Source organism: Pinus tabuliformis, chromosome X (genome assembly GCF_031772625.1).
Source record: "Pinus tabuliformis cultivar Carrire ecotype Pingquan chromosome X, CPIR1, whole genome shotgun sequence".
Classification (NCBI taxonomy): domain Eukaryota; kingdom Viridiplantae; phylum Streptophyta; class Pinopsida; order Pinales; family Pinaceae; genus Pinus; species Pinus tabuliformis.
In genome coordinates, this window is record NC_142308.1 from 1,581,264,853 (window position 1) to 1,581,289,529 (window position 24,677).

The 24,677-nt window shown below is 40.1% G+C and overlaps 1 pseudogene; it reads right to left on the reverse strand.

Annotated features, from left to right (window-relative positions):
• Positions 1–3,963: 3,963 nt before the first annotated feature.
• Positions 3,964–4,524, reverse strand: LOC149146059 (pre-mRNA splicing factor SR-like 1 pseudogene; annotated as a pseudogene).
• Between the last annotated feature and the right edge of the window lie 20,153 nt (positions 4,525–24,677).

Sequence of the window (24,677 nt, forward strand, 5' to 3'; positions counted from 1 at the left end):
CTCTAAGAAGTGAACACTCCCCCGCGCAAACATTATGGCAAACATTTTTATGACACTGAATGTGGTCTTCCCATCTGTAAACACTTGAGCCAATGTTCCAGCTCCTTCAATAGCTTCTGGTAGTATGCTGTGACAACACCCGACTCAGGAAACAATATGACCATTGCATACTTGAGCATAAAATATATCAAAACTTGCATCTTTACATGCTTCATGACTAATTTAAATGTCTCAACAATTGAGCTTGCAGGTTTTCGACTGTCCTCTGAAATACATCATAGACTCACAACCTGTTGGCATGAAGCAACCAGCAATCCTGCATTCTCCTCGAAACTATACTCAATCCAAAGCAGCAGAAAACCTCTGTTATCCTCTGTAATCAAAGATACTCTAACATATTCCTTTGGCTTAAATGGGCCTTTTCATCCGAGCATTAGCTGAGAAATCTTCAAGATTTAGCCAATAAGTAAGACTATCAAGAATACCACCTGTAGTTTACATTACTTTGTTTGGTGATTGTTCATGTGTGTTAATAAAGATATTCCTTGTTGTGCTGACTGCCTTTGTTCCAAGGGTCACAAGCAATCTTGGGTCAAGACCATCTGCAACAGGCTGGGAGAAATAGCCCACTAAAGGAGCCATATGTATCCTGCCTATAGTTCAGAACATCATCGGAATGTCTGAGTTGTTTATTTTCAAGCCTATACTCATGCATAACTCAGTGGATTTTGATAAACATGACCGCTGGTGAAAATGGCAATGGTTTCGGGAAAATTCCCAATTTGGTAGCGCAGCCAGTGCAAGGTTAGTGATTTTGCTACGAAATCACTAAAACAGATGGCGCTGCTAAACTGCTAACGAATTTATGCGCTGCGAAACTGCTAAAAGAATTCAGGCACTGCGAAAACACCCTGGTCTTTAAACTAGGCTAAAAATTTTTAACTACAGCATTTTCAGTGATAACAGTGGCTCCACTAGGGATAGTGTGCCCTTGTGGTGCGCTAAGAACACGCAGCTCCAGTGCCTTACCCATTTGTAACAAACAAAAATTTGCTTGACAAGCATGACTGTAGGAGAAAGAAACTACTGCTACTGAAAAATAAATGCTCAGCCAACCTTGAGCTTATTTGCAATCTACCTACCTACCCTATCAGCTGCAAACCCACTTGTAGCTCAAGCAACATGATATTTCCAATGTAGCCAATCATTCATCTTATCTGACATTTGAGTCCTTTGACTGTCCTGGAGTTCAGATCCAATATGATAGTGTAATGACCGCTTCCACTGAAATCTTCTCTGACTGTATCGGATTTCAGAGCCAATGTGATAGTGTAAAGACCGCTGCCACTGAAATTGTCTCTGATCTTCTTTGAACAACTGAAATACTGGAGAGTAAAACTCTTCCATATAATCAGCTATAGGATCCCAGAACACATGATCAGCTTGTCTTTTCTCGAAACTTTCCAGCTGTACAAACTGATCTTCAACCACCGTGTTCAGTTCCTCAATCGTGAAAGAGAAAGGAACCAGTGTAGTCTCCTTGTGTTCGGTCATAGAAAGCTGCTGAAAATAATGATCATGATAACACTCTTCATTTTCAGGCCCCTGATTCTCAACCACACAAGACTCCTCTGATGTACTATCCACTTTTCTATTTGACAAGCTATCCAGTTGCTTGTCTGAATCATTCCAACAAACAATGGAATTTTCCTCACTATTATGATTATTATTTGGGGTAAGCTGCTGCAAGGAATTACAAAATTGAGCAAGCTTTTCCTCTGCCTGAGGGTCATAGAAAATTTCCTCCAATATTTCTTCTTGCTGAGTGCAATTAATTCCGTCTTCATTATGATCTGAAGCCTGACAAATTTGCTGCATCTCTACATCAATATCAAAGGATAAAACATGGTTTTCACAGGTAAACTCTTGTTGCTCTTCATGCGGCGCTTCATGGAGTGTTATACCTTCTTCTTGGTGCTGAAAAACATTGTCATGGAGAGCCTCTAAAATTTCTTCATCTGTAAATTCATCATCACCATAATAATCCTCCAAGCACTGAATAAGATTCAAAGAATGCCTACAGCAATCTTTGAGCAGCAACAAAGAAGGATAACATTCTTTAAACATTTCACAGAACGCCTCATGGAAATCAGCAAGAGAAGATAATGAATCATTTTCCAAACCTTTATACCAAGACCATGCCTCTCCTTCTAAAGTAGCCATAAACATCCTCATGAGACAATCTTCAGGGAAATGAACCTTAAGACTGCGTACATGTAAGTGAAACTTAACCAAATGGAGAGCAGCATCATCCTTCTTTTCATCTTTGAATATTGGAAGATCATCCACCCAATCAACCTTTGGCATAGGATTTGGAAAACCAGGGATATGAGACCGATTCATAGGAGCATACCTGGCATTCTTTCTTGCAGTGGAATCCATCTTGAAACTTCATCAAGCTACTGATCTTCTAGCAGTGGAGTCACCTTCTAATTTGTTCTTTGCTGTGTGGAGTCGCCAAGGTAGTTTTGCAGCCTTGAAAATCATTTGAACTCCTGCTACCTTCAGAAATTCAATCTTAAGCTCCCGGCAGACGCACCAAAATGTTATCACAGAATCAAGCACTGAAGGGCTGCTGATCAGGTAGACTCTGTGTAACTATTTCAGACCAAGCTTTGACTAAGGATTAGCCTCCCTAGCCTGAGAGGGCTCTCTCAAGAAAAAGTTATTGATTTTGAATGTTGATAAGAGGGCTAACTCTTGTACAATAGATTTAATGAACTTGCTGGCTGGACAAATATACAAATACATCCATTGGGCTTATGGAGTCAAACATGCTACAACAAACAATGATATTTCCTCTACATAGAAGTCAGGGCATGTGACATTTAAATGTTCAAAATATAACTCTTATAAAACCACAGTTCATAGAAGAGTACAGGAAGTCAGAGCAACATATGTGAATTCTGAGTGATTACTCCTCTAAGCAACTGAAAAAAGACATGAAGGACAAAGTAAAACAATACATCTTGAACATGGAAATGCTGTATGAATCCTGAGAAGAAAGGCATATATCTTATATTACTGCAAACTGTTCTTTACACAAGCCAAAATAGCACTCTGTTTTCATAAAATATCCAACCCCCTCTACATCTCCTATTGATCCATATATAGGCAAACAAGCTTAACCACCTCGAGCTTCCTCCTCCAGCATGAGGGGAGCCTCGAAGGTGGCTATTGAATATCCCTATCTAGTGCATAACTAATTTATTAATTACAAAATGTCTAAACTGAAATCACAAATGGTTTTCATTTAATCAAAATCCTAAATCTTTGCTCCTTGTCGCATGATGCTTTTCTGCCTTTTGACACATGTCCTTTGCTGCTTGGGTTGAGGTGTCTTGAAGGAAAGTACACTAAATGAGTTGGCCTTGGATTCCAGTCACATAGATGGCTTCATTAATTAACCAAGGAAAGTGCTCTGTTTTCACGGCTTCTGTCTCCCATCACTCTTCATCACTTTAAAAACATGTCCATTGTTCTTTAATTCTTCCTGAACAACGCATATCACCACATCTTTCAAATAAACTGGAAACCTTATGAGCTGAACAGGTGTCTGCAGTTGCTAATTGGCTCTTAATATAATATGTTTTCCATCATCCTAAAATATAGGAAACTTTTCCTGTCTGTCAGTCTTTGCTTTGCCTCATCATATTCGAACCTAAAAGAGCTTACCTTTTATCCTTAATTGACTAAAATAGAGCGGACTGCCACATATTGGATGTGCTGTAGGTTATACTGATAGACAAGTGTCTCTCTTTCAAGTTTCTCAGTCATCTTCACCATCATAGCTGCTCTGTGTTTAAAATCATCACCTACAGCAGTTTCGTAGCGCGCTACGAAACTGCTGTGTGATTTCAAAAACACAGTCTTGTGATATGCATAATAAATTCTACTGTACTTTTAATAATCCCTAACAGGATCCCTGCTCCTCTCTCTGTCGTGATAACGATCACCATTGGTTGATTTTGAAATAGCATCACTGCCATTCCTGTCACGAGGCAGTATTCGACGCACAGGTGAGGCATCTCGGGTAGAAGCACAATGTGGTGCATGCTGGCCAAATTACACAGATAAAGCAGCTTTAACTGATGGTGGCCTTCGGGCAGTGTCATCTGATCCATAGTGATTAGTATCACCAGTCACTCCTGCATGCCGAGTGGGAGGATTCATTCATTCCAAATGAGCAGTAATTTGACACATGATAGGTACCGGTATGTGAGGAAAAAGTGTATCGAAATAGTACTGGCCTAGAAGTAAATCATGAACATAAACACCCATTGTGGTCATCCTTCCATTTGATCCTGGAGAAAATTCCTCCTCGTCCTTAACATAAGGCTCGACCCAAACCCATAACGTCTTAGGATCTGCAACATAACGCAAGTACAGGAAACCACTACATCTCATGTATGGAGAATCCTCGTGCTTAAGAAGCCCATGTATTTGCTTCACTGTCAACTTCATGGTAAAAAATTTGTAGAGAAGACAAAATGCTGTAAACGGGCCCCTACAATTCCCTTCTTGTAATGAGCTATACTCTGATGTATATCTCCTTCACGCTTCACCTTTGTACCAAGGTCTGTAAGGGCTATAGTCATGTTATTCTTAGCGATTTCAAAATTAGGATATACAGTCAAACACCTCTCAAAGAGCAGCAATAAAAACTGGATTTCCCATGTGGAACAGGTGTCCGCTGAACTGGTCTTTGGCACACTTTCAATGGGCGAATATAACGCTGGGTAGTATTACAGAAGACAAAATTTACCAAGAAATCATTTTGCATCTCTGTAAAAAACCTGCAAGGCAAAGCGACCAGAAAAAGAGACAAGGGAGATGTTCTCTGACATCTCATTTAGCATAACATTGTATGTGTCCATTGATAAACGTTCTGCTAGGAACTGATAAGTGAGTCTCAAAACGTCTAACAGTTGTTGCAACTCCACAACGGCACAGAGATCATGAGACTCAAAGAGTTCAAACAAGAAGTCAATATTTTCTCTGAAAATTTTATTCATCCTCTGCGTCCTTGGAATTTCCTTGTTTGGCGAACCAACTCCGTAAAAATCTCACGTATTCCATGGAACCCGCATTTTTCAGGGTGAATGCGCTCATTCCACTAAGCATCAATTTCGCCCTCTGTCCCCACTTGATAAACTCCGGCAAAACAGTCCCAACAACGCAAATCAAAGGCGAAAAAGAAAGAGTTTAGATATCTTGTGTCAATGGCTCAATTTGTCTTCCTCCATTTGCGCATGAACAGAAAGATCTATAACACCTGGCAATTCCACAAACATGATCCCACAATCCAGCGCACTGTTGTAGAGGCCATGTGTCATACAGTTAACACGTATGTTGTCACTTATCCATAATCGGTTTTACCCACAGCAGAAGAAATCTCCACCGGCCCATTTTAATAGTCCTCAGCCATAATATGAAAACGGTGCTCCCATATAGACCCGTATGTTGACACGTATCATTTGGGAAAAACTCCTTCATTAACATTGCATTTGTTGAGAGATTTGTATCCATCAGCAACTCCAGAACTTGAAACGGAATGTGTTCCTGGATACCATTCCCAATTTGTAACTTTCTTAATGCGGCATGAACAGGTAACCACAGCTCAAGCTACGTATCTGGTTCTTTAAGTCGATCCAATAATGCTTAAGCAGCCAATAAATGTTCTGAAATAACTGTCAACTTTGTCACCAAAGCAAAAATATCTGGTTGCAAATGTTTTGGAGCCTTATCTAAAACAAGAGCAATTTTCTGAGTTGTGACCTCTGTCTTGGTTCTGGACCACCGTGGGGAACTACACCATCGAATGCCTTGAGAGAATCGACAATCAACCCTAATAGTTCTTCAGATTGCTCTGGCCATTTTGTCTCTTGCTTTTGATTAGAATTGTTCACTCTCGAAGACTCTTGTGCAGTTGATTCTAGAGGTGATGAAACAGGCCAAACTGCAGCCTTATCCGCATACACTGTTGCCAGTAAGTCAGTGCTTTGCACTGTTTGCTCCATCCATCCTAACATCAAGGCGTTAATCTACAGGATTATTCAGAGATTCCAGTGTTCCATTAAAACCTTTAATTCTCTAAGAAGTGAACACTCCCCCGCGCAAACATTATGGCAAACATTTTTATGACACTGAATGTGGTCTTCCCATCTGTAAACACTTGAGCCAATGTTCCAGCTCCTTCAATAGCTTCTGGTAGTATGTTGTGACAACACCCGACTCAGGAAACAATATGACCATTGCATACTTGAGCATAAAATATATCAAAACTTGCATCTTTACATGCTTCATGACTAATTTAAATGTCTCAACAATTGAGCTTGCAGGTTTTCGACTGTCCTCTGAAATACATCATAGACTCACAACCTGTTGGCATGAAGCAACCAGCAATCCTGCATTCTCCTCGAAACTATACTCAATCCAAAGCAGCAGAAAACCTCTGTTATCCTCTGTAATCAAAGATACTCTAACATATTCCTTTGGCTTAAATGGGCCTTTTCATCCGAGCATTAGCTGAGAAATCTTCAAGATTTAGCCAATAAGTAAGACTATCAAGAATACCACCTGTAGTTTACATTACTTTGTTTGGTGATTGTTCATGTGTGTTAATAAAGATATTCCTTGTTGTGCTGACTGCCTTTGTTCCAAGGGTCACAAGCAATCTTGGGTCAAGACCATCTGCAACAGGCTGGGAGAAATAGCCCACTAAAGGAGCCATATGTATCCTGCCTATAGTTCAGAACATCATCGGAATGTCTGAGTTGTTTATTTTCAAGCCTATACTCATGCATAACTCAGTGGATTTTGATAAACATGACCGCTGGTGAAAATGGCAATGGTTTCGGGAAAATTCCCAATTTGGTAGCGCAGCCAGTGCAAGGTTAGTGATTTTGCTACGAAATCACTAAAACAGATGGCGCTGCTAAACTGCTAACGAATTTATGCGCTGCGAAACTGCTAAAAGAATTCAGGCACTGCGAAAACACCCTGGTCTTTAAACTAGGCTAAAAATTTTTAACTACAGCATTTTCAGTGATAACACCCAACATCGCCGAATTTAGTACAGAAGTGGTGGGTGGAACAGTTACCCCGACAACCTGCTTAATGAATAGACTGGACCAAGTTCCTCCACTTTAACCGTCTCGAGTGAAGTGAACCCCCCAGAAAATCGAAGTGAGTCTAGCCGACGTCTGCTCCAGGTACAGTGGGATCTTCCCTCCACCGTCACCTTGGGTAGAACCCTAAAGATAATGGTCACTAAGGTCACCAACAGCAACAAATACACCTGGGGGAACAGTCTACGACCCGATAGCACGCAAGGGCAGAGTAACAAGCTCAATCCCCTTGCCGGCTCCTTGACAATAATCCAAGGTTTACCGACAAGTGACCCCAGGCTCCTCGACAATAATCCGAGGTTTACCGTTTGTAGTACGTGCGTATCTGGCGTCTTTCCCAATGAAGGAGGATTGATCCCCTCACTGGTTCGGACACGGTCTCGTGCTTCTCCTTTAAGAGGAGCTTTCCCAGAGTACAAATGAAACAGTTGGATTTATCCTACCACAAGATGAGCTACTTGTTTGGTTTTGCTGTCTTGGAGAGTTAACTAAAACCTATTCCAAGACACTAGCCTAAGCTATGTTGGTGTATCAGAGCCCTAGAAATGTAAAAATTACTAGATGAATTTTAATTAAGCGCTGTGTTATTAAGGCTGTTATTACTCAAAGGGTAAATGGATATGAAACCAATGGTGTTATGACCCGACTCAACTGAATGCAATCAAATATGATAATGTAATCCTTTCAATTCGATGAATCCTAACTAAAGTAAGGAGAGAGTTTCCATTCACTTCCAACAATGCAAAAATTGATCACTAAGAGAAAATATAACAAATTCTCTAATGCACTAATTTCATCAAGAAAAACTAATGCAAATCAATTCCAAACCATTTTTTTTTTATTTTTGTGTAAATTCAAATCAAAGAAAGCTGATCTAAATCTACGATTGATTTTTCAGAATGTAAACTATGCAATTGTAATCTATGCACAATTCACTTGAAAAGTATGCAAATGTAATCTATGCACATTTTTCAATAATATTCTGAAAATGAGAACTCTAATTATGCAAATGTGATCTATGCAAGAGAATTCTCAAACACAAGATGATTCTAAGGTAATCTAAGAACCAAACAAGTGCAAGTCGAGAAAATTGGGTGAGAGTTCCAAAGATCAAAACATAAAAACACTCAAAGGCGATTAACACTCATACACAATTTAGCCCCCCCCCCGGCGAATGAGGGGGAAATTTTTTTTGCAAAAACAAAAGCAAAAAGATGCAAAATTGTGAAAGGACTGAGAGAAACCTCCAAGTAATGACCAAAGGAAATCAAATCAAGAATTTCTCAAAAAAGAGACTCAAAACACCCAATTGATGAAAACTTAAAGCAGGAATGCCAATGAAACAAGCTTAGGTGAAGATCTTTGACAGGAGACTAATGGATCTGGGCAGTAAAAACTAAGAAAAAGCAAAATCTAAGAGAAAAAATGCAAAAAATGGAATTTTCTCAAATTTTAGCAGGGGACGCAGGTAACCCGTTAAGACAGGTGCGGGCCCGCTCTGTGCACACAGCGACAGTGCGTCCAGGGACGCACTGTGCAATACTCAGAGGGTGCGTCCTACTGGAAAATTCAAGAAAAACTAAAATGAATCTAACCCTAAGCTAACCCACCCAAAAGCAAAGTCACAGAGCCAAAAACCAAAAAAAATAAACCAATTTTCTCAGAGAAAAGTTCATACAAAGGAAAAGACTTTCACATCAATGGAGTCCCCAGTGGAGTCGCCAATTTGTCAGGCGGAAAGAGTCGATTGTGCGGACACAACCAACCTCCCTAGGAGCCTAAGACTCTCTAGTGACAAACAAGACAAACAAGAGCAATCCTTCCCTAAACATGCATTTACTATATAAGAAATCAAGTGTTTAGATCCTACCTGTAGTCCCACGCTGTTGTAGCAGTCCAGCCTTGCTGATCCGGATGAGCTCCTCCTTCACTTTGAAACCTGCATTCACTAACAATCAAACGATTAAATAGCACTTGATAATCTCATAAAATAAAACATATTTAACACATAGACCAAGGAGTACATGAAACAACTCATAAATAACAAGTTATTGAGAAGAATGGACTCATTTGCATTAATAGGTAACAAAAGGAACAAATACAACCTGAGCCTTGGTGTTGTGCAAGTCCCTCCCAGGGTCCATCAAGAGTTCTCCTTTACTTTGACAAAGCTCACCCACTTCCAAATAGAACAAGCAAAGATGGCAATCTCTCCTCACAAGCTTCTAAATGGGAGTCCTAATTCCAGCAGCATCTACCCTTAGAAATGTATAGCTTCCAACCTCCTCTCCTTCTGGCCCAATGCCTGTATTTATAGTGCTCAAGAGGAAGTTAATCAGGTCCACCATCAATGGGATAATCCCCTCTTTGGATGGGATAGCTCCCTTATTGATGGGATAAGTTCCTCTTTGGTAGGGGTACATGAACCATCTGGAGGCGCTCAATACACGTCGAACAACCTTCTAGAATGCTCTAGAAATGACCACAAGTAACTTTTTAAAGATGAAAATTGCGCATTTTGACCTTTACAGGGGGACGCACCTGTCCCTTTACATACAGAGCGTCCAAAGACGCAGCTTTTGTGAACATTGGGTGCGTACCCGCAGGTAAGGTTGAGAGAACCTGCGTACCCAGAGATAAATACATTTATAAAGACTTTCTCTCTTTTTGGAGTTTGACATGGAGAGCAGAGGCATAAGACTTGCCTAAGAGGATAGCATGACTGTTGATAGAGCCATACTAACTGTAAATAGCCATGGTGACATTTTTTAGTGTAACATTTGTGGAACAATGACGGAGATGGATTGTTTTGGCCTCAACATGATGTCAGATCAGATGATATTTAGTATTGATGTGCTTTGTACGATCATGGAACTTTGGGTTCTTGGCCAACTTTATTGCAGAGGTGTTATCAATCATGAGTGGAGTTGATTGTACTTGTTTTACCTGCAAATCTTCAAGAATTTTCCTGAGCCACACAATTTCTTTCGTTGCTTCAGCTGCTGCCACGTATTCTGCTTCAGTTGTGGAATCTGCTGGAACTGATTGTTTGTGTGATCTCCAGGAGATAGCTCCTGATCCAAGACTCATAGCATATCCTGAAGTAGATACCCCAGTTTCTTTGTCTCCATCGAAGTCTGAATCAGAGTATCCAATCAAGCCGAAGTCGTCCACCTGTGTATACTTGATTCCAAGGTCTTGAGTTCCCTTCAAGTACCTTAGAACTCTTTTTGCAGCAGACCAATGTCCCTCACAAGGCTTTTGCATGAACCTGGAGAGGATTCCAACAGTAAATGAAATGTCTGGTCTGGTAGTAGTGAGGTAGATGAGACTTCCTACAAGCTGTCTATACTTTGTTGCATCCTCAAATTCCTTTCCTTCAATACATGTGAGCTTTAAGTTTTGTTCCATTGGAGTAGAAAGAGGATTGCACTCTGTCATGCCAAATCTGTTTAACAAATCTCCAATGTATTTCTTTTGAGAAAGAAATATGGATTTTGGATGTTGGATTACTTCAATGCCAAGATAGTAATGAACATAGCCCAAATCAGTCATTTCAAAACTTTTCCCTAATTCCTTCTTTATGGATGCAATGTAGCTTTCATTGTTCCCTGTCATTAAAAGATCATCTACATATACCACAAGATACACAACTGTTTTGCCAACTTTCTTGACAAATAAAGTTGCATCATCAAGATCAAAATTATTAAAGTTGAGTTTCAGAAGATGCTCAATTAGTTTTTCATACCAGGCTCGCGGTGCTTGTTTTAGGCCATACAAGGACTTCACAAGTTTACATACTTTATGTTCATGTCCTTTCAGAGCAAATCCTTCAAGCTGGGACATAAAAACATTCTCTTTTAAATCTCCATTCAAGAATGCAGTTTTTACATCCATTTGATGGACTTTCCAACCGTTCTGAGCAGCTAGTGCAAAGAGTGTCCGGATGGTGGCCCATTTCGCTGTGGGGGCAAAAGTTTCCTCATAATCGACCCCTTCCTTCTATGCAAAACCTTTTGCCACAAGCCTAGCTTTGTGCTTGTCAAGTGAGCCATCAGCTTTGTATTTGTTCTTGTAGACCCACTTGCAGCCAATTGGTTTGGTTCCAAATGGAGGATCAACCAGCTTCCAAGTGCCATTCTTTATGAGGGCATCATATTCCTTTTGTATCACTTCTTTCCATTCATCATGAAAAGCAGCTTCTTTGAAGGAAGTTGGTTCAAAATCTGTAGACAAGTTCAATTCACAATCATAAGTAACATCCATATCAACAGGTGAATTAGAGTCATCTACATCACCTCCATTTTGTCGGTTTGAATTTCTGGTTCCTGTTTTTCCAATTTCACCAGGATGAGCACTTTCAAGTGTCTTTGTCAGCCACTTTGGGGGACCTTTCTGAGATGGTCCAGGCTGCTCTGTTGATTGAGTTGGGACTGAATCAAGATTGAGTCTCCCAATTCTATCAATTACATCACTTAAAGCATCATCCGTTGTTGGAGTTTCATGTAGGGGAGATTGTTCTTCAGAAGAAGATTCCACATGTTGATCTAGTATAGGAATCCCCCCTTCAAGATGTGGGATCTGATTATCAAATTCTTGAAATGATTTTGTTTTTGCGAATCTATCCAAGCGATCAAGTTGCCGCTCAACAACATTGTCAGATTTGGATGATTCAAGAAAAATGACATCTCTAGATACAACAAACTTTTTATTTACTTCATCATAGAGGCAGTATGCTTTAGAGGTGGTTGAATACCCCAGGAAGATACACTTACGACTTCTAGCACCAAGTTTGTTTCTATGTACCTTTGGCATCAAAGCATAACAGGTGGAACCAAAGATCCTGAGATGTTTTACCGAAGGAACATGTCCATACCACAATTCATAAGGAGTCTTGTTTCTTATAGCACTAGATGGACATCTATTCTTTATATATGCAGCACATAGAACAGCATTAGCCCAAAACATTATCTTTACATTTTTGAAGAACAGCATGGATCGTACCATATTCAAGATTGTTCTATTCATTCTTTCAGCTACACCATTCTATTGGGGATTATAAGGCACAGTTGTTTGATGTTTGATCCCATGTTGGCGAAGATAGTTTTCAAATTCATTTGATGTATATTCTTTTCCATTATCAGTGCGAATAGACCCAATATGAGATTGTGCATCATTTTCAATCCATTTATGAAAATTCTTGAATGTTTGAAAAGCATCAGATTTGTTCTTCAATAAATAAACCCAACACATTCTGGTGTAATCATCAATAAATGTCATGATATATTTATTTCCATTTGCAGAAGGAACAGGCATTGGACCACATAAATCTGAATGAATGAGTTCAAGCTTCCTATGTGCTCTTGAATGTGAATCATGAAAATACTGTTTGCTATGCTTTCCTAGAATGCAAGCATCACATTGCTTATGTTTCCTAGGAATTGTAGGCAAACCAGCAACACCATTTTTCTTCAATAAGCAGAGACTGTCATAGTTTAAATGTCCAAATCTAGCATGCCATAATAAACTTGATGGAAGTGTACCTTCTTCATGATGAGAAATATATGAGAAATGATGTGCATGAGCAGAGGTTCCTTGCAGTTTGAGAAGCCTTTCTTCTTCTATTCCCCTCATGACAAGTGAGTGGTCAGATGCATTTCTTACCTCAAGCTTGCCATCAAACATATGAATGGAGTGACCTTGCTAGCGGATGTGGACCAAGGACAGCAAGTTTCTCTTGAGCTGTGGGAGATATAGAACATGATCCAGAAGAAAGTCTAGAAGACCAGGCAGTTTAAGCCTGATTGTGCCAAGCCATAATGGCCTGATTTTTGACTCATCTGCAAAGTATACTACTCCATCAACATTATTAGTGAAATCTTCAAAAAAATCTTTTCTATGAGTCATATGATAGGTTGCTCTTGAATCAAGCAACCAATCATTTTTTGAAGAAGCAAGTGAAGCATTAAACAAATCTTCATTTACTCCAATGTTACATTGTGCCTCAATATAGTGAGCGGATTCAGGTGCTTTACCTTTGTCTGTATCATCAGTTTTACCTTTCTGCTGGTTTCTTTTCTGCTCAATTTTGTCCCATGGTAGCTTGCATGTAGAAGCATCATGTGATCCATTTCGTTTGCAGCGAATGCAATGCAGATCTGCCTTTTCTCCTTGAGAATGTCTGCCCCCCCTGCCTCTGAAGTATCTTCCTCTTCCTCTTCGACCACCTCTTCCTCTTGTAGAATCTTGAGCAGGATGCTTTTCTTTATGAGCAAGACACATATTCTCTTCAAAAGATTCAGGGATTGTCTTCTTTCCAAAGGCTTTCTCTCTTTGAGCAAACTTTTTCACAAGAGAGTCAAAGGTTATATCTTTAAGATTTCCATTTGCTTGTAAAGACTCAAGATAATTGGAGTAGGTACGATAGAGTGCCTTGAGAAAAGCAATAAGAGGGATATCCAGCTCAACCTTAGTGGATTTGATATCATGCATTATGGATTTTACTTCAGATGCAAGAGCAAGAGGATCATTATTTTTCAGTTCAAGAGTGAAGAGTTTAATCATGAGCTGAACAACTTCAAGTGCAGAATGTGAGTCATAGAGTTCTTTGAGCTTTTGTAAATCTTCAAAGGCAGTTGAATATGATGAAATATGGTGACTTACTTCTTCATTTACAGATGCTACGATTAATGCATATGCTTTGCTTTTCTTGTTATCCCAAATGACGAGCTCTTTGTCTGATGTAGGCTGTACTGGGTCATTGTCTCCTTCTCCGACACACACTCCCTTCCACAACTCATTGAAGATGAGGGTGTGTTTTATCATCTGGGACCATTCAGGATAGTTCTCCTTGCCAGTGAGAACTATCCCTACCATAGAGATGATTGAATGCATTCTGTAAAAATTACTTCTGCTGAAAAAAAATCCTTACGTTACAGCCTTATGCACTATATTTTCTTCAAATCCCTTCAATGTTTGATATAAAAAGCATCCATCATTTCAAATATTACGTATTACATATCACTTCAACCTTTTAAATGTAATATATGTCCATTACAAAACGCTTTACATATTACTTCAACCCTTTAACTGTAATATATGCCAATTACATTTCACATGTAATATACGCCCATTACAAAATATTACATATTACCTTACCAAACAATGAAGCACGCAGGCGTGATGATTTCTCTGAGGAGCAGCGGTGCGTGGTCTCTTAATATTGTGCAGTGGCAGTGCTTCTTCCTTTGGGAGCTCGGCCTCTTTGGATGCACCTTATCTCGTTTAGCCACACAACAATGGCGTTCCCACAATATGCGGAGGTACAAATCAGTAATACAACCAGATAATACAAAGCAAAGGAAGAGAATGAAGATGGATGGTTTATAATTCTTTGACAAGCGGCCTCGCTGAAACGAAACGGGTACACGAAATACACAGCGGTAAGAAAACGTATAAAACTCTGTATATATATGTGTAACAAATTTTGTAGGGGAAGGGCTGATTAAAATAGTAGATGAAAGGTCACAAATCGGTGGACTCGACCATTTTATTCATAAAATTCATTGTATTGTTTGCTCTTGCTAGATCGGCTTTCCTTGCACAGATTTGCAGTCATCTCTGCAATTAATTATAACTTGGACTCCCTACTGTATAAAAATTCACTTTATGGCCCAAAAAATGTGAACAACATTGTCAGGATTAGGAATCTAGAGTGGATAATGTCCACAAGAATGCCATCAATCTGGGCCACGCCTCCATGCAGTCCAGTCCACACCAAAGTAATCTCTGTCAGTTCAGTTCACGTTGTTGATGGACTTTGTATTCATACATTTTTGCTATTGGATATTGAAGGCTGCTGTGGAAAATTTGATGAAAGTTGAAAAAGGAAAAGGCTAAGAGAGACACGAACAGACTCGACCAGATGAGATCAGTTCAGTTTAGCCATTGAAGGCAAAATCACCATCATAAATTCGGAATAACAAGAATAATGGAGCACTGATACAACAGTGTGGTGACAGTTATGGGAAGAGTAGCAGCATAGGTTTTTTTTTGGTTTGGTGATCAGCGTGGAAAGAGCAGCAGTGTATGAAGGGAGGCCAGCTAGCGATATTTACCAAACATAACGGTTGGAGGGCGGTTTATTGAGAGAAAATGTCAGGCAACTGACACCAATGAATATATGGGCAGCGTACTGTATGGACCAGGGCGCAGGTAATGGAATATGGAGCAGAGCGTAGGTATTCAGTCAGACAAGGGAGTTACAAGGCACAAGAGCTAAAGAAAGGAGCTGGCTCTGATACCATGTCAGGCCAGGAGTAACTCCAGACTTGGCAGAAAAACTGATTCATTTATTTCATTAGGTAGCTATTGTTACATACATGAATGTGACTGATCAATTCATCTTCTTGATGACTGTTCACATTCCAAATTCACCCAATCGCAGAGGATTAGGTGTCAACACAATCAAAGGGAGAAGCACGGGATTGATTCTCCTTAGTTTCTGTTTGAAGCGATTTTGATTTGGTTTTAAGGGAATGGTGTGTTGGATCACTGAGGTGTCATAGGACTTCAAGTCCTCCTAACTCCAAGCAAATACATCTTGGAATTCTTTAAACAAATCAACATATTTAGGCTTTTGATCGGGTGGCAAAGATTGAGATAGTTTGATCATTTTGGGCTTCTTTGCTGTCCCAATGTTGTGTTCTTCTATAGCAGCATTTAAGGGATGCATTTTTGGATTTTTGGGAACATCATTTGCATCAAGCATATCTTCTAACGGAGTGAGGCCAGCAGGGAGAAAGTTATCTTTTAGATCAACGATCTCGGCCTCTGTTTTGGCTATTTCCTCCAGATGCATCTGTTTCAGCTCTTCTATGTTTGCATTGTCAAAAACAGTTGGTTTTAGCATTTGTTTGGATGTTACAGCTGTTACAGCCTGCTGATTTTCATTTGTTTGCTGTTGTTCATCCGTCAAAGCATCCATCTCAATGTTAATATTTGAAAACTCATGCTCAAGAGTGAGGAAATTGTTAATCTGGGCATCATTTTCGAACACTTGCCAATCTTTAACATTATTTGGGATAGCAGGCCTATGTTTTATCTCAACAGTGAAATGGTGATTTGGCTCAAAGGGAAGCTTGCATGTACTAGCAAAAGTGGCTAGGCTGTGTGCATGAATGTTATGATTTCTTGAAATCTTGGCAAGCCTGGATTCATTGAATGCATTGAGTATGTTAGTGGCAGTAGTCCTATAGGCCCTCATTCTATTGTCATTAGTAACAAAGTTGCCTTTCATTTGTTGTATGACTAAATCGGAGTCACCTAGGATGGATACTTTTGCAGCTCCTAGAGCTTTGAGCAGTCTAAGGCCTAAAAGGAGAGCCTCATACTCTGCCATGTTGTTGGTACATTTGAAGTTTAGTCTGTAGGCATGGCCTTCTGCATGATTGTTGTGTGTATTGTGAATCCATACCCCTGCCCCTGCTCCTAACTTGTTAACAAAGCCATCAAACTCTGAATACCATGTGATTTCTTGCTTGTGGTTAGTATTAAGAGTTTCAGTCATTCTTGCAGTGGGAAAATTTGAATTTTCTATTTGGGGAGTTTCTTCTTGTATGTTGGTTGCCTTTATTGTTTTGGCAGTTTCATCAGTATGGGCAACCGATTCTTCATTGATGTGTGTGTTCAGTTCTAAAGCCGACGGCTTGTCACCAGTGGGAGGACCTGTTTCATCATTAAATAAAATAAAAGAATCCATATCAGAATGGATTGAATAGATAGGGAAGTTTTGGGGCTTTTCCTCACTACTTACCACATACTTCATCAATGTTTCTCTATATAGTCTCTTTGGTTGCCCAAAGACAGATATAGTGGCATAGGAGAGGTCTAGTTGGAGAGATCCTTGGAGTTTTGCTCCCCAAGATCTTGACAATAGCATGCCATACTTTGGTGGAATTTCAACAACCACCACATCCATGAGGATTTTCTTGTTTGGGTATTGGACTAAGGAGACACATAAGTCTTTGATTAAGCCTAAACACTTGACCTGACTTGAGTCAAAGGAGAATAAGTCTTTGTAGGGTCTTGTAACATCAAGGTTTAGCTTCTCCATTACAGCTTTGGGCATAAGGTTGTGTGAGGCACCTGAGTCAAACATAGCATTATGCAATACTTTATCATGAATGTGCAAACTGACATATAATGGTAACACAACTCCATGTCCTGATTTACCATTGACTTCAAGACCGAAAAGGAGCTCAGGTTGATCATCTAATACATTCACATCATCCCTATTTTCTAGCATTTGCAGCGATCTTTTGAGTTGCTGCCTATAGATATCATGTTTGGCAAGTTCAAATAAAGGGATGGATATCTTCAGTTTACCTATTTCTGCCTCTAAATCAAAAGGTTTTTCTAACTGTGATTTAGTATTGTGACTGGCAGATTTTCCCTTTTCAATTGCACTTTCTGCAGTTTTCTCTTGTTCTTCATTGATTTCTTGAACTATTTCTGATTTGGAAAGGTTTTTAGGAGAGCTGTTCAAATCTTCTTTTGAGGAAGAAGGTGGCAGAGGGTGATCATTAGAGGGCTGCTTGTCTGTGACATCCTCTATGGTGAAATCCTTTGGATTTGGGACTATTTTATCAGCAGTTTCTATGAGGGCAACCTTTTCTTTGATCTTCTTAGGTTGTTTGGTATCACTTGGTTTAACCTTTTCGGGCACATCTATGGTCCTTGTCCTCAGCTTATACTGTTTGTGGACCTCATAAACATTTGAATCATAACCTTGCTTAAAATCAAAAGACTCACCTGACTTAGTCTGAAATTGATTTATCTCAAGGTCATCTTGGTCTTCTTGGGTTAGGAAAATTTGTTGCTCACCCTTTAGATCCATCAAATTCATGTGAGTGTCTTCTGTCTGCTCACTAGATGTGGATGCTTCTGTGTAGTTCTCTTGGAAAGGAGGCCTTATATCATGGTCTGGGCTAGACCTACCAGCATTTGTGTTCTGATTTTTCCTGAAATTTGGGTTCCTTATGGTATTGGGTTGTTGTCCTTCCCATGTAGATTTCCTTTCAATGCTTTCCACTCTATCTCCCAGCCTATGCATTCCACTGATAATAGCATCCAGCTTTTGGTCTAAGGCTGAGGGTTCTTCCTTAAAGGTGGTTCTTCTCTCAGTTCTAGCTCTGTTTCTTTTGGCAATCAGATTTGCCTCTACACTGACAGCAACATCTTGCATGTCTGCTAGGCTTTGAGGGGCTCTTTCCCTTAACTGATAAGCCATGTCAGTATCAAAACCATCAGGGAATTTATACAAAGCAAGATCAGGTGGAGGTCTTAAGTTCTGTGGTATTGCATTATAAACATTATTAAATCTCGCACAATAGTCTAAGACAGACTCTTGAGGGCCTCTTTTGATGGTGTCATATTCAGATAATATGTGCAAGGGATCTTTCTTTTTCTCCCATCTGTTAAGAAATGTTTGGTAAAGGGCCTCTGGGTTAGCTATGGAATTTGCAGCAAGGCTTCTAAACCAAGGCCTTACATCTCCTGTTAAGCTTTGGACAAAAATCTTCATTCTCAAGCTATCATCATCTATCTCATAGTTCTCAAAATAGTCTTGCATCTTCTTGGTATGCTGAAGGGTTGTGCAAGAACCAGTACCATCAAAGTATGTGATTTTAGTTTGGTAATCCTGAGGCATAGCCCCTGGATTAGCAGACAATTGTAACGGAGCATATCTATTCGCCATATTCACAGGGATAAGTGGAACAACAGGGATAAATGGAACGACTGGAACAGCGGTAATAATAGTGGTAATGGGAGTATGTGCAGTGAATGGAGGTGTGGAAGGAGTGCTTTGAGAGGTGGATGATGAACTAGGGGAAGTAGGGGTTGAACGAAATAAAACATTGACAGGGGTTGGAACACAGCTTGGTTGGACTGTTTCAGGACTAGAATTAGCAAAATCTTCTCTTCGCTCTAGCTTCCTGAGGCTCCTTGGGATTAAATTGGGATTTTCAAAAGCAGCTGGGGGATTTGGGTTTGGATTTGACCTTGTATAACGTGAGTTCCTTTTGGGAGCCAGATTCTGAACTTGTTTTGGTATTTTCTGTGAATGTTTTTAGAATTAGCAAGGAACTGATCAAATTTTGGAACAACTATCTATAGCTTAAAACTAGCATGAAGATTGACTGAAGCAGCTTATATTTACTCCTGTAAATGAAAAGCAAGAACAGTTTCAAAGGCTTCCTGGCTAACATTCAGGCTTCATCTGTAGTTTTAAGGAATATACAGCAATTAGAAAATTCATTGGTTCCCCAGTGGACTCGCCATTATGTTAACACTCAGGTTGTTCCCTTTGACTCCCAAGGTAATACGGCCGAGGTAACCACTAACCATTCTTTGGACTGCAGGTCCTAGCCTACCTGCAATCAGAGAGGGCTATCTCTTTATGATTTAGCTTTGTTGATGATGATTTTAGGCTAGTTATTGATTTCAAGGTTTTTTGTTTAAGTTTTGGTGGGAAGGATGATGCTTCTAAGTAGAGAGGTAAGTATAATATGAGAGTTTCAAACCATTGGGCATGGAGTCAAGGAGTAGGACTGCTGGTGCATTTTCTTGGTCACAAGAGGAACATGGAGCAAGATAGCAGCACATGAAACAACATTCAAGCTAAATGGAGATGGATTGAAGGCCAAGGAATGAGAGGCAATTAAGAATCTCTTGTTCAGCTTAACAGAGGGAAGATGAATGAGCTCTATCTAAGGGCAGTAAAGAATCCCTAGATAACTGTCAAACATGGGTGAATTAGGGGAAATATGAGCCAAAGGGAATTCATATTCATTACCAATTCAGAGGAAAACTTAAAGAAACAACAGAAATTGAGCATAGAGTGTAGTTAAACAGAGTCTAAGCTATTCATTTTTCCTGCTATTTTAGATGGTGACATATGTATGATATGAGCATATATCAATGGAAAACATAGGTAGAAAACACTTATTGAGTCATGTTGCAACACAAGAATTCCATAATTCATTCTTCAACACATTAACAACATAGTAGATAGTCCATCTTCCGAAATTTTAGCAGTCTTTGATTAAAGAAATCATCAAACATACAAAGCGAGTCTCTAGTGGAGCAAATCAACCAACCAACCCCCTAAACAGTAAATTAGGGTGGTTTTTATAAGCAAAATATCTACAAGAATCAGATCTGAGACAGATCTAATGCAATAAGTGTCTTTAACCTAACATATGCTTGAAATAAATGCCCAAAATATCTATCTAATGCTGCGCTGGGGGCAGCTGCCTCAAAAATGAGTCACTGTGATGTCCTTAGAGCTCTGTGCTGGCATTTGGCCATAACTGTGCTTTGATTTCTACAGCGCTGCCCTTAGGTGGCCTTATGCATTAACTTTGATTTGGTGAGCTTTGATGGCCCAGCACTACTTTATTGACTTTGATGGGGGCCTCTTAATGTTTACCTGCTTTGGAAATATGGATTTCCACCAAAAACATTAACTGATAATCTTTGTCGCTTCCTCTGATACACTTTCACTGAACCTGGGCTCCTTATTGTCTTCTGAATGCTTTAAACTGTCCCATCGACATTTTATGGCTGCTGTTCGGCCCTCTGTTGCCTTAAGAACTGTTTTTTGCCCCTTTTCTGAATCCTGCGTGAAGAAATTCCTGTCAATTTGCGAATTTCGGGCCTGTTGGTAGCCGAGCCATGAGAGGGCTTCCATTTTGGCCTATTTTTCTTAGCGATGCACGATTAGTGCTAAGCGCTAATCACGCATCAAAAACTGCCTCGGTTTTTCATTCCGGGCATCCCTTGCTGCAGATTTCACGCTTCGCGCCCTTTTCGGTGATGACGTCAGCATGACGTCAGCGGTGGGTCCCAGTACGGCGGTGACGTGGCAGGGTGACGTGGCAGTACGGTGGGGTGACATGGCACAGGACATGGTGGCAGGAGGCCAACGCGGGTTGAAGACGTGGCGCTGTCGTCATTCGGCGGAGGCGGTATCCGGTTTTCTCCCGCACCGCTTTTCCACATAGGTGGTATTGGGGGAGGGGCCTCCGAACACACCGGGAGGCTGACACGTGGCGGGGGTACGGCAGGGAAACTGCCCATCCCCCGGACGTTAACCTCCGGCGGATCGGTATATGAAAACACCCGCCCACCGTTGATCTGGGGTGCTGGCCATCGGACGGCTGGCGGGGTAGGCGAGGTAGCGGGAGGTTAGGGACGGGACCCGCCCGTATTATTTAAACAAAAATGCGCGACGGGGGTTGAAAACCTTAGGTTAATGCGGAGTTTGGGGGTTTTATGTGCGCGAAAGGTAGGATAGTGAGGTTTTAAGGGTAAAGGGGTGGATATAGGTTATTGGCCTAACCAGAGGTTTAGACCAATCCCAGAGTTATGACACGGATGGGTTCATAATAGTCCCAGGTGGACTATTATTTCCTAGAACTGTATGTACATAGCTATAGTGCTATAGGGTGGGATATGTAATATTTTTGGGATTTTATATAGTTTTTTGTATAATAGGGGATAAGGAAATGATCTAGGGAGCTAGATAGTAGAGTTAAGAGTTAATATGAATTTGTGAGGTGAAGTGTAGGGGAGAGGCTAAGTTTGTGAGCTGAAACTTAGACATAGGAAGTGAATGGACTGTGGAGACATGATTTTTACACAAGAAATGTGGCTTCTTTTTACTGAAGAGAATCAAAGCTTGACTTGGTTTTTTACAAAAATGAAGTGATAACAGGACTGGTTGGGCAGATCCCAAGGTCCTCAAGGGGATGTTAGTGAGTGATTTGGAGATTTAGAAGAAAGGGGAATTAGACATGCCTCGCTTGAGCTCCTCCAAAGGGAAATTGCCTTATACTTGTGATCTGAATAGTTATAACATTAAAAAACATGAAATGAATCACATAGCTTGATTCTTACCCAGCCTACTTACCTAACATTTTTTCTTCTTTTTGCATGGGTGCACTTGGACTTGCAAACTGTGATTATCCTTTTTTCTTTTGACTGCCCTCCTATCTAAACGTACCCTTATATCATCCAGGGGCTCAGATTAAGTTGTTGAGCACCCTTGTTTCTCTACCTATCTACAAATATGCCAAGATTAAGTTGTTTGGACAGATATTCATTCTCTATATTCTACAACAAGAAACTGAAACCTAGGGAAGCCAAGATTAAGCTGTTTGGATTTCCCTTAACTGAAAAACTCATCAAAATGGATTAACTCATCAAAATTTGGAATACAGCAGTGGCATTTAGACTGGCACACTTTCATGGCCTCTTCTTTGGCCTCTTTCTGGAAATATGGAACCTTGCAGCATGAAAAGATGACATATTTGGCACTTTCAACTGTCAATCATGAAATATGAACACCTATTGCGATAGGAGGCTGACAAATTCCAATGATCAACAATGGGAATTTTACAATCCATTTTGGAGAAATTCCTAAAATAGGGGCCTAATTTCTCAAGGAATTACGCAAGGAAATAGGGGCTCAAGTAGAGATAGATATTGACTAAGTCTGGGTCAGAGCTTCTCAATGAGTAGAGAGATAGGTTATTCACTTGCAAGTTGTGCTCAATTGAGAAAAGCAATTGTAATACATCTCTATTCATCAAATTAATGCAAGTAGGCATTGGGGTTTTTAGCAGATTTCTTTCCCCGAAAAAAATATTGTGTGCATGTGTGTTATTTCTCATTGCATGTTTGTGATTGATGTTCTAAATTGTGAATTGAATTCCACAAAGTAGTAGAGTAGGTTTGTGTCTTGTGATTTTGATTAAAACTTCATGAGTAGTTATAAATCTACACCATAATTTCTACATGGTATCAGAGTGGGATTCACATTAGAGTAAGAATTTTGAATTTTTTTCTCAGGAGGTTCGAATTTGCAGTTCAGTGTAGCAGGATCTCTTCAAAGCTGAGAAGATGACCTTCAACGGGTTGAGGCTAGAGTATGCCTTGGAAGGAAACTCTAATTTCATCGCATGGAAGGATTGCATGGAGGTGATATTCTATGAAAATGGATTGCTAGAATACATCAATAGAAATGTTAACAAATGGAATTTGATGCCCAGAACCTTGATCAGTGGAAGAAAGATGTAGCCAATGCAAGGAGTATAATATTGGAGGGATTACGGGCCACATTGTCACCAATATCCATGGGAAAGAAACTCCTTATGCAATGTGGTAGGCATTGATAGATCTGTTCCAGAATAGTAGTGACCACATGAAGTTGGTGCTTAAGGATAAACTTCGAAATATCAAGATGTAGAAGAATGACAATATCCCACAGTATATAAATGTACCTTGGGGAAGTACACAAAATCCACATTCCATGATCGAGACAACAAAGTACATGCAATCTTGGAAAGGATCCACTCTGATGTTTGTGGACATTTCTTGAAATCCTCCACTATTAGTCACAATTTTTTTTTCATTTTTATTGATGACTTCTTAAGGAAGTGTTGGATCTTCTTCATGCGAAAGAAAGATGAGACATTCTCCAAGTTCGTAGAATTCAAGGCACTAGTTGAGAAAGAAACCAACAAGAAGGTGAAGGCTCTCAAGAGAAATAATGGAGGTGAGTATGTGTCGAATGAATTAAAAAAAAATTGTGTGAAAGAAGGCATTTGATGAGAGTTGACAATACCCCACAACCTATAGCAAAATGGGGTGGCTAAGAGAAGTAGAATTATGGGAGAGGCGAGAGCGATGTTGCATGACCAAGGCCTACCTCTGCATTTGTGGGCTGAGGAATGTAACACAACAGTTTATTTGTAGAACCAGAGTCCTCATCGGATTCTTGGTATGATTACACCAAAGGAGGATTTATCGAGAAGGAAGCTGGATGTGTCGCACTTCAGGATTTTTGGAGCCTCTATTACTGCCATGTCTCCAAATAATCAAGGAAGAAGCTTGAGCCGAAAACAGAGTCGAGGGTATTTATGGGTTACACATAAACTCCATACAACTACCGTGTGTACTTTCCATCCCTCAAAATGACATTTGTGCAAAGGGATATAAAGTTTGATGAGAATAAAGTGATGCGGTGCTCTCTTGAGAGGAAGCTTCATATCCCACCAGAAGAGGAGTATCTAGCTCCAAAGGAGGAGCCTCAGAAGTTGTGGAGCAGCCACAAATTGAGGAGCAGAGAGTGGATACATCCAATCAAGCAAAATCATCCAAAGAAGGTAGGAAAAGGACTAGGGAAGATGATAAACTTGTGCAGGATGCGAGGGAGAATGTGGGAGCTCTTTCAAATTTGTGTAGGCAAAGAAGGTCACTTGAACAGTAAACTGGCTACATGGCTCTAATGACTGAGCTTGTATAGATTGAGCCATCCTATTTCGAGGAAGCAGTAGATAAACCTATATGGATTGATGCAATGGTGGAGGAATATGAATCCATTGTAAAGAACAATGTTTGGGAAGTGGTCCCAAGACTAGC